Source organism: Ammospiza nelsoni, chromosome 4 (genome assembly GCF_027579445.1).
Source record: "Ammospiza nelsoni isolate bAmmNel1 chromosome 4, bAmmNel1.pri, whole genome shotgun sequence".
In the NCBI taxonomy this organism is placed as follows: Eukaryota; Metazoa; Chordata; class Aves; order Passeriformes; family Passerellidae; genus Ammospiza; species Ammospiza nelsoni.
The window spans coordinates 3,579,407-3,591,517 of NC_080636.1; positions in this window are offsets into that span (position 1 = coordinate 3,579,407).

Genomic DNA, 12,111 nt, shown 5'->3' on the forward strand with positions numbered 1-12,111 from the left:
GACTGGGAATCAGTGAGATGTGTAAAATTGCTGGGCACAGATTATCCACTATGCACATTTCTGATTTAAGTTATGGTGAAAGCTGAGAGCTAAAGGGTGATATGGAGAGGTAGAATGTGCTTTAATCTTTCCTTTTTTAAAAAATTTCTTTCTCTATATCTCGCATTTAATACTTACAAGGGAATTCTTCCCCTATTGTGATAGATTTATCTCATGAACGCAATTATGTATTCTGTCCTTGAGGCTGAAAGTGTTCTCAAAGAGTTCTTCCTGTTACTCAAAGAGAAAAAAATCAGTAGAAAGTGCAACACTTTTTACAGTTTATGAATCCAAATCAGCAGGTCTAACTGTCCATTGATCTACTGACAAGCCATAATAAATATTTTAAAAATCGCATGTCCTGAAAAAAAAAGCCCCAAACTTTTCAGAATTTTTCAGTCCTGAAGGGCATGATTTTTAATATTTTAAAATCTAGAGCAGTCCATACTATCTGCAGTAAGGCTCAGTGTTAAATCAGAACTGCACACCTACAGACATTTTTGCTCTTGTATCAATAAGTATAAGAGGTAGCCAATTAGTTTGCAGCTGTGCCACTGCACTGATTTCATTGGATTTACAAGCTAAAAAACCCAGTTAAAAAAAAACAAACTGTTAATATTAAGACAGAAATCTTCCATCTTGTTAATACACACACAGCCACACGAGTTGCAGACAACATTAATGTTTCAACAATTATTTTCATTCTGAGGGAAGGGGTTCCTCTCTCAAGATGTACTGAGCTACATCCTCTTCTTAATTGCTGCTTATCATCCATTCTCCTGCTCTTTCTCAGTCAGGGATAACAAGATCTGTGTGTCCCATCCTCACTGCCAGGGGAACCTCACACCCTTTGAGAAGGAAGGTCTTCTCTTTATGCAAAGAGATGAGCTGACCTGGTCTCCACTGCTTAGACAAATTGTAGACTGTGTAAGTGACTCTAGAGGTCCTCAATCTGTCACAAAGCCAACACAGTCCATGGCTAAACCTCCTTCCACACGCCTGCCAAATGTTTCTCCTCACATGCTGACCCACGCTCTATGGATCTTCTCATTTCCCATCTTTCAATCTTTTATTTTCGTTTCCTGTTCTGTCTCTGAATTTCTCTTCCTCTGTGCCCACTTACCATATGGTGTGTTCTTCCTGATCCTGCCATCAAACAGAAATCCAGACTCCCATGATCAGAGCATCCTCTTTGCTGTGTCAGCACAGCCCACAGAACCACAGGAGGGTTTGGGTTGGAAGGGACCTGTCAGCAACTCCAACACCCTGCAAGGGCACCTCCAAGGGACCTTGGGAACACCTTCAAACTAGAGGACAATAGGTTTAAATTGGACATTAGGGAAAAATTCTTCCCTGTGAGGGTGGTGAGGCCCTGGCACACATTGCCCAGAGAAGCTGTGGCTGCCCCATCCCTGGCAGAGTCCAAGGCCAGGTTGGATGGGGCTTGGAGCAACCTGGTAGAGTGGAAGGTGTCCCTGAACATGGCAGGGGATGGAACCAGAAGGTCTTTGATGTCCCTTCCAACCCAAACCATTCCATGATTCCATGAGCCTCAACTAGATTGATTTGCTCATAGCCCCGTCCAACCTGCCCTTGGATGTCTCCAGGGATGGGCCATCTAACACCTCCACAGACAACCTATTTTACCACCCTCATTGTAGAAAAATTCCTTCTTGTATCTAATCATTGATGGTCTACAGGATCTCAAAGAACATCAAGACCTCAGCTCACAGCCCAGATAACTGTCCATCCAGTAAATGTGTCGCCATGATACTTTTTGAAAAATCCTTTTCCCATGATTTTTCTCCTGAGAAGCTTAGATGCCTCAGAAACCAAATGTAAATAATAATTATCTGCTGCTGTGGAACGCAACAGGTGCATCTTTGATTGGTCTCACGTGGTTGTTTCTAATTAATGGACAATCACAGTTCAGCTGTCTCAGACTTTGGTTAGTCACAAGATTTTATTATCATTCCTTTCTGTCCCTTGCTAGCCTTCTGATGAAATCCTTTCTTCTATTCTTTAGTGTAGTTTTAATATATAATTTTCTTTTAATATAATATATATCATAAAATAATAATTCAGCCTTCTGAAACCGGGAGTCAGGATTCTCACCTCTTCCCTCATTCTGGGATCCCTGTGAACACCACCACAAACCTGCCCAACAAAGGTAGAGAACCTTTCTCAGTTGTGGACCCCAGCTGTTGAAATGGAAGAATTTGACACCATGAGCAGACCTTTATTAGCTTTCTGTGTTATGCAGGATTATTTCAATTTCTATTGTGGAGCACTGCTACTTTACGCAGCATGGTTTCTGACACCAAGTGGTCCAGAGACTACTTAAGTCTTCTGAAATATCTTCCAGACCATCCACAGTAGCCCATGGTTCATAACCATCTGTTGCAGAGACCCAGATCCTCATCACTTAAATTAAGGATATTTTTTTCAGCTATAACAATGATTGAGCTGCACTGAGGTGAAGATGACTTGACTAATGGACTCTTTAGAGAAGTGCAGCCACAAAAGCCAGGCATAACTGGCAATCATGAAACATTCTGGTTGGCCCCCAAAAGTGGGGATAAGCCCCCATCCAGCTTCCCATGTCATCACCAAACTGGAAAGAAATAAGAAACAACCAACATCTGGCACCCTATTTCCTCTTTGCCCCTGTGAACTTTTAAAATTATGATATTGTCATATTAATGAGGAGAAAGTGTTTAATTTATTAATTCATCTTTAAAAATTATGGGTGAAGTTGTGTACCTAGTCATTACATCTTTTCCTAATTTGATGCATCAAGGAATGTTATATTTGGTGCCATCAAATGATCTCCCTTAATTATGACAATGGGTAATGATGGCCATTAAAGTAATGACATTTGTCACCATCAATAGTGACAAGGGTAATGAATAATGAATAAAATTTCGACAGAGACACTATAGTCCTAAATTCCACTCAGCAACAGGCTAGAAAAACACAGAAACAAAATAGTTCCCTGAGGACCTAAAAAGTTTAAGGAAGACAGGAGAGAAGCTTTAAAATCCCTAAACACACTAGTCAAGAAAATTATGGATTAATGATGTGGCATTAAAAAACCCACTAAAACTTAAAAGCCTTGTGAGCAAATCCATCCTATTAGAGCTGCAATAATGTCACCCCGTATATTCTTTTCCTAAAGAAACACAAACTGGTTTTTAATGTGACTGCCCACAGCTGGATTATGGCATTCAGTTCTGGTCCCCACAACTCAAGAATGTTGTGGACAGGCTGGAGATGATCTGAAAAAAGGCACAAAAATTTTCAAAGGGCTAGAAACACAAAGTTGGGTCTTTTCACCCTGGAGAGAAGGCGGCTCTGTGGACCCTCACCACAGAATTCCAGCACTTATAGGGTGACTACAAAGAGGGTGGAAGCTCTCAGGGAGCCCATGGAGAAGGCCAGGGACAACAGGCATGAGTTGTGCCAGAAGAGGATTCATCCAGGTATAAAAAAGAAATTCTTTACACTGGAACAACCTCACCTGGAATGTTGTAGTGCTCCCCATCACTGGCACCTCTCAGAGGTGACTGAGCAGGGTGCTCAATAATCCCATGTAGGTTCCAAATGCTGGACCAGGTGATCTTTCAAGCTCCCTTCCAATCTGTCTGATGGATTGTTTTATGATTTCACCGAATCCCAGAGGTTGTTTCTATCCTGATCTTGAACAGAAAAAAAACCCCCTGAATTAAGAATGCAGGCAAGTATTTTGAGACTAAGGAGAATTATCTTTTTGCCCACTTGCAAAAGTAAGAGTTAATCTGTCTCTGTGATGCTTCCTAGTCTTGCTCTTGCATATAAGCACAGTGGATTCTAAACATAAGAATATTTTATTTTCTTTCTGACATGAACATCCTGTGTATATGCAGAAAAATACAGCACATCAGTCTTGCATTTACACATTAAATTTCCATGAAAAGTGATGTAATGTGGTACAGAGAGTGTTTCTGCCAAGAGGCACGAGGAAATGACTAGGGCAAAGACCAGCTCAGGCAGGCCTACAGTTCATACCATAAATACCACCAAGCCTGGTGTTATATGTTTGCTTTCTCCAAAAGAAAGGAGAACAAGCACTTTATTTGTTCTCATTCTCTCTGACCAGATTGTTTGTCAAGCTACAGACCAAGCAGGGAGGAAATCTAACTGAACTAAATCTAACTGAACTAATCAGTGATTCCAGCTGAACTGTCCTCATGCAAAACCTCTTCCATTACCTGCAGGACCTACTGCCCACTTTAAAATTGGCAAGGACAACACTTAAGGCTGCTCTGACATCTGCTTTTCTAGGACATGACATAGTTCTGCTGAAATGAATGAGAGTACATTTTATAATAAGTGTCTTGCCGGCTTTTAATGAAATGATGCATTATTAGCAAAGATTAAAAGAAGTAATTATGTACAGTGTGGTTGAATGATGGCTGTGGGGCCAGAGATGATAACTATCTCTCTGCATTTGAAAACTGAGCATTAAGAAAAGAAAGGATCTTTAATTTTAAGGTGGCAGAGATGGGACAGACTTCATTAATAAAACAAAACAAAACAAAAAAATCAAAAAAAGGAAACCACAGCTGGAAATTCACTGAAGGTAATTTTGGACTCGATATCAAATGGCAATTTGTCTGCAAACTAAATTCTTCAAAGTGATTGTGAAATCTCCATGAGTTTGACTACTGAAAGCACAATGATAAAAAGTATATTAAAAGAACCCAAAGAATTATTTCTTGAATATGGAAATCAGATTGCCTGGATGCATCATAGACAAAATGGACAGCTGTGCCAGGAGAAAGGTCAAACTCTGGGCAGTGAGAATGATAATTCCTCCTGGTACTCTCATATGGATGTGGTTTAGCTCTTACCATGTGGAGATCCACAGCCTCTGAGATGAAAAACATCACAGTCCAAGACCATAATTCCATTTTCCTGGCATACAAATCTCTGAAACTCAGGCTTCTTCAAGCACAGTTTTGATACCATTTAAAAATAACTGGTTTAGAAATAAAAATACTTAAAGCAGAGTTTAAATAGCAGCTGTGACCACCAAGTTATATTATCTATTAACTGTGCTAGCAGGCTCTATAACTATACTGGAGTGTAAGAAAAATTCCCTCATGCAAAATAAATGGCATAAAAACTATGTTGAAGTGAAATCTTCAAGATCATAGATTTGAGCATGGAGAGAAAGATCTGAATAGTTTGACAAGGTATGGATAAAGAGTTTCACTAATTTCAAAATGGAGTTTGCTAATTTTATGTTGGCCTGCTTAAGAAGAGGACTTAGTGCAACATCCCAGGAAATACCTACCTACCCTACAACCCATGAGCGTATTAAATGGAAAAAAAATGTTCACAACTGGAGCCTCAAAAGGAATGCAAGCTCAAAATAATCTTCTTGGATGGAGCACTTTTATCCCCATGTACTGCTGGGCAGCAGGATAAGAGCTGAAATAGCATTTCAGTAAATGCTGCTCTCTTTATCAAGGGTAGCAAAAGACTTCACTGGTGTTTTCTCATCCTCAGACTGTTGTTAGAGACAGGCATGAGTTAATGCTGGTACTTCCCCCTCCTCTCATTTCTCCTCCCTCCAAAAACCAGAAGTAAGGGGGAAATTGCTGATGCTCCTGCTCCCAAGGCAGGCTCAGCCCATCAGGAAATCAAAACCGAGTCTATGATTAATGCGACCAATTAAAAAAAGAGGAAAACTCCTTCAACTTCAAGAAAATATTTCATTTTCCCCCATTATGAGTGTCTTATTCAGCTGAGGACAATAAACAGTCCTATGTTCAGTGACAGATGTTACATTCCAATGGACTGGAAATGTGATGAGTTCTGTCCCTCAAAGGCTGCACTTTCACTGGAGTGAAACACTGCAAAAATGGCAACCAAACTGCCCGGATTTATGAGCAATCCAGAGGACACAGGATATGGAACATGATCAAGACCATAAAACTCCTGAACTCCTTTAAAATATTGAACTTTTAGAACATTATGTTCACTAAATAAGACTTAGTTGACAAAAAAATGAACAGGTATGAACTCTGCGTGGATTAGTCTGGAAATGATTTAGAGTTCAGTGCACAGTCCAGAGTACATATTCCCTGCTGATTTGGCTTCTGTGTGCAAACTGCCTGTGAATGAGAACTAAAAAAGAAAAAAATGAAAATTAATTAGGCTAGAATTACTACTTTGCATTGTATTAAAGAAATTAAGAAGCTCAATAGAAGCCAGATCAGAAAGGACCTAAAACCAAAAAATTTTATCAGGTTTGATGTGGAAAAGAAGAGCTCACAGACATGTGGTAAAAATGTATATTAGGATCAGAGGAATGAGGTAGGAAGCCTTCTTACTGGGAGCCTCAGATGTAAATTGTAGAGTAAAACAAACTTTGTCCAGGGCATGAGAAGAAGAGGATGTGGTAGTGAATATTCCAGACAATGAATATTCCAGATCATGAACCTTGTGAATATTACTTGCAATTTTCAATCAGCTCTAGTGCAAATGTCATGAGGTGCTTTTTCCTCTACTAAGGTGTGGTGATAGTTTACTTTTCACAGTTCAAATCCTTCCTAAACTTGAAGAGCTTGTCAGTAAATACAGCTCTTTGGTCCTCTGCATGTTCAAAAAATATTATTCTTCCTAAAAGAACAAAGGCAGACTTGTGGGCTCCTGTGTTTGGAAAATAAACACAGTGAAGTTTGGCTGACTTGTGGCTGCCCCATCCCTAGAAATGTTCAAGACCAGGCTGGATGGGGCTTGGAGGAACTTGGGATAGTTAAAAGTGCAGGAGAGGTTGGAACCAGAAGGTTTTTAAGATCCCTTTGAACCCTAACACCCCTGTGGTGTTATAACTGTATTTTTCCCTTAGTATATATTGTAATACACTTAGCAGGTAAGAGATAAGAGGTCGTGTGCTTGTTTTCCTTTCTGTGGAGTTCACTTCCCCAACCAGAAAACTACAAACAAACCCAAAACCAACTGTTTTATGGCTGAAGTCTCAAGATGAGAAATTAGCAAATTTGAAATCAGAACAGTGGCACCCATTGTTTTCTTTCTTATCAAGGTGTTTCCACAGTGAGACAGAGTGAGAATCTCAGTTTAATCTCAGTTAGTCTCTTTCTAAATCCCCAGATCAAACACTCCCACATCGAATTTTTTGTTATACATAGGAAGAGTTCAATAATCTTTAAGAATTTTGACTAAAAAACTAGCAGTTTAGTTAATAAGTTTAAGAGCAAAGTTGGTTCTTAATGCAACAGGAATATTTCATCAGGCATCACTTACTTGTCTGATTTTGCTGCAGTTTCATTAAAAACTGAGTGTTACAAGACAATTAAAGCTTCTGCTGAAAACACAAAAATATAAAAAAACAAAACAAAAACCAATTCCCCCCAAAATCCAATAAACAAAAAAAAATTATAAAGAAACATGACCTAAGCTGGCAAAGGGAAATATTCTTGATTGATGTAATTCCACAAAAGACAGGAGTATTAATTATGAGCAAGACACCACATGTAAAAATCTTCTGTGTATTACATTCTGTGATGTGGCAGAATTCAGATAATTTGTTTTTTAATGATTAATGAAGTCAAAATCATTAGTATGTGGGGGTTTTTTTCCCCTACAAAGAATGAAGCAGATGGATCTGTCAGGGCTTTATAAAGTTCAAATTAAAGATGAGTATTTTCCTATCCACTGTTTGTCTTGATTCTGTGGGGGAGGAGGAATTGAGAAGGAAGAATAACTGCTATTTCTTTGATCAAACCAATTTAGGATTCTGCATGAATTCTGAATAAACCCCTAGGTGTTCGGGGTGGGTTTTTTTTCTTTTTTTTTTTTTTTTTTTTTAATCAGTTGGGTTTTCAAGTGGGTAAACTGTATTTTATTCCTTCTCCAGAAATTCATATTCTTATTTCTTAATAAGCCATTATCAACAGGATTTCAAGGGGGTTGCATTGCAATGGGGGCTTATTTCTCTGCACTTTTATTGTTACTAGAATTCAGTCTCTGACTCCAAGGAAATACCTATAGGCAAAACTAAATCAATTTAATCCAACTTATCATCCTCCAGGGCCTTTCAGCAGACACATCACAGCACAGACATTTGGGATCTTTTCAGCTTATGCAACTGTTAAATCAGAGCAAAGAACCCAGACTGCTCCTGGGATTTCTAGAAGAGAAACACTTGCCCAAGAACATCATCCAGAGCATGTGTTTGATGTCCAGCCTTCTTCACAGCTTCACAGAGGCTTTTCTCCTCCTTATCACATTTACTAACCATGACAATTGATATCCTTGATACACAATTGTCCCACAGTTGAGCTCCGGCCCTTGCCAGTTAAGACTCTCAGAATTCCAAATATTTCAGTCCAAGACAGGAGATCGTCACATTTGCTTTATTTATTTTTTTTTTCTAAATGTAAATAAGAGTTGTGTAAAGACTTAGTGCACATCCAGGCATGAAAACTGCTCACTCAGGCTAATACACCTTTATCAGACTCCCACTATGTCCTAATTGTAAAGTGATTTTTTTATAACTCCCAGGTTTAGCAGAGAGATGTGACAATTGATAGGCATCATTTGTCTGTCTCTGGGACTCAGGTGCCCACGTGGCAAATTGGAGACACAAAATCCAGGTGAAGTTCTCTGGCAATGCTGCCCCACAATGACACCCAGCCTCACCCCAGGGCTGCTGCTGCTTCCTGGAGTTTTGAGAGTTCAAAACAAGAAATATCAAACCCCATGGACCCAAACCTTCCTGTGAGTACAGGCAAGCTGCAGGATTGCCCAGACTGTCTGGGAGCCAGAGAGAGGCATCATTGCACTAAAACACCTCACAGAAAATCCAGTGATGACTTTTTCTATTACACAGAGAAAACATTCCCAGAAGAGAGAGCATGAACTCATGTTTCCCCCCTCTGTTGCAAGCTCATGGCTTGATTCCTCCAAAGAACCTTAAAATCTCTTTTGCACAGTGACACTGCTCAGCTTTGCTTGGATTTCATGGCATTTTTAACCTGTTCAGTCTAAGCTGAAGTGGCTGAAGTTCCAATGGGGTCAGGTGTGCAGTGCTCACTCCAGCTGTGGATTTGGCAGGCTTGGAGGGACAGGATCTCACAGCTGACCTGAGCAGAAGGGAAATCCCACAAGAACCACGTAGAAAAACCTTCTAAACTGGTTGTGAGTTTGGAGGATCACAACTGGGCAGCAAAATGCACACCAAGCCCATTTGTGCTTTCATGAATTTTGCTCCTCACCCCTAAGGCAAATGGTTATCTCTGGTCATTTGAGATGGAGATGTTGAGTCCCTTTCTGTCACTGGTCATCAAACAGTCACCCTAACACACACCTGAAATTAATTAATTTACCTCAGATCAAGGAAATCCTATGTTGCAATTAGAATGCTTTCCCGGACACTACCTGTTTAATCACACATCAGTCTGCCTGATTATAATTGAATGCTCCTAATTAATTTTCCACTGTCCACCACTCCATATTATTGTGAAAAAGGCAAGCCTTTCCCAGCAGATTGCAAACAAGAATTGCATTTTTTTTCCTGTAAGAAATCATCTTAATGAAACTTGATACAAATTTTGAAGCAAAATATGAGCATGAAGATAATATCTGCATTTCTTATTGAAATAATGTGGAGATTTCAATGTCATTGCAAGCAGTTACCTAAAGAGTTAAGAGAGGCTTTACAGATTTCTCTGTCTGCAGTAACAGCCTCTGTGTTACAAGAGAAACAGAACTTGCTGTAAGAATATAAACCCCTAATAAGATGAGAGACTTTTACTAAGCTACTCATGCTTGAAGTCTATTGAAAGATAATCTTTGGTACAGTACTCCCAGAAAAGAAGTGAACTGAAATCAATATCCAGTAAAAAACAGATTAAGAGACCAAGCTAAAGAAATCAGAAGTTACTCAGCAGAACAGATATATATCTTAAAGATTATCATTGATCAGGAAAGCGTGGGGTCTTTCTAGCTCTGAGGAGAGAACAATTTCTAAGGACAAGACCCTGTCTCTTCTTTCACTTTAGGTACAACCCCTGTAGCACAACAAATTTTAAATCTCCATATTTTAATTTAAAATACAGTGGGGAAAAAAAAAAGTTCAGATATCATCTGATCATGGGGAGAAAATCTAGTTTTGTACAAAAAGGAGCTTATTTTCACTAACACATTTAAATATGTCTTTGTTTTTCTATGAAAAAAAAGACAATTCATTTCTGAGATGAAAGATGATCATGCAGCCGGGAAATGAACATTCAGCAAACGTGAGGTTATTGCCAATATCTTCAGAGACCTTTGACCAATTTAATTACTCCATAAAGCCATCCCTGACTCCAAAATGTCAATAGTGATAGTGTGCATCCTTCCCACTCAGCTGGCCAAGGCTTAGGACCTGTCATAAACTCCTTCTATGTAAATCAGCCCATAATTTCCAAATACAAAATGATCTGTATCACAAAAGCCATTTTCCCCTCTGCTGTATGTTAACAGAATCAATTTGCATCTAGGAATGCACCTCTTTAAACTTTTAATTACTATTATGATAAGAAGATGCAAGACCCAAAAGTTTAACAGCAGAGAAAAGCCAAATATCTTAACAAGAACTGCAGGTTGAATGTTTGATTTCACATCTGAATGATAAATCTCAGCAAATTAAACAAATCTATTTCAGTGAACAGCATAGTAACTTCTTTCCACTGTGACATAATTCAAATCCTGGTCTACTCAGTACTCAAAAAAATTATAGAGAGAAAATAATACCAGAAGGAATTAACAGGATGGATATTCTATTTTGTTCTTTATTGAAATCTATTTAGTATTGAAAATGGTTTAATATTTCCAACATACATCCATAATTGTTTGAGTACTTATTCAGCAGAGAGTATCTCACAACCTCAAAACACCAAATTTCAAAATGAATTCAAACAGTCTAGTTTTATATTTTCGCTGCTGTAAAAAGTTTTAAAACATATGTCACCAAATTTGCTTGGTTTTCTTGTCCTCTGGATTACTTTTTTCCTGATTTAGTGTTTTATTCCAATGCTTCATAAAAAAGTTTCACAATCTTAGGTAGGATTCTCATTCTCCTTCACTATTATTTCTTTTATCATTAGAAGAAGAAGTTTAAATATGTAAATACATAAGAGCATCCCAAAAGCTGACAACTTTGAAATCCTCCATCTGCCACAAAAACAGACTTTTTTCTTTCCAGGACTAATATTTAAGTTTGCAGTGGTGGTCACTGAATGGACAAGAGGCAATGGGTACTTATGGAAATACAGGAAATTCCATTTAAACATGAGAAAAATCAAATTTATTGTGGAGAAAATTGAATGCTAAAATAGGTTGCCCAGAGACATTTTAGGGTCTCCATTGCTGGCCTCTTTCAATTTCTATAATTCTGGGATTCTACGGTTTACAATAGATGCTGAACCTTCCAAAATATAGTGATGTAAATATCTAATTGTTTGTTTGCTCACACTTGATCAGGTGGTCATAAGCATATTGCATCCTAAGCTTGCTTCTAATATCCCTCACAGGGAATCCCAGTTGTGCCATCCCATTGGACAAAGCCTCTAAGTTTTAAACAATTTTCCTGTGAAATTTTTCTTCTCCATCTGAAAAAAAAAAAAAAAAGCCACAGCAAAAGAAATATTATATACAAAACCAGATTTTTCTTATTCCCCAGGTATTTGCAGATTTGTTTCTCTTATTCTCACTCCTCTCTCCAAGTGAGGATTTGGGGTTTGGGGCTTTTTTCACTTTTTAAGTCTCTTATCCCAGAGGCACCACCACCATCACTGATGGGCTCAGCCTTGGACAGCAGTGGGTCTGGAATTCACCCTTTGGAAATGGGGGAAGTTTCCAAGAGCCTCTATCACCCCTGCTCCCAAATCCTGGCCACACAATCCCAATACAACCCATTTCTCACAACTTCTGCAGCCTGGGACAAAGGAGGGCTGATCCTGTGATCTTCTACCTGTTGGCTTTTATTTTCCTCTTTCCCCCACCCTCTGTTCCTCTGCT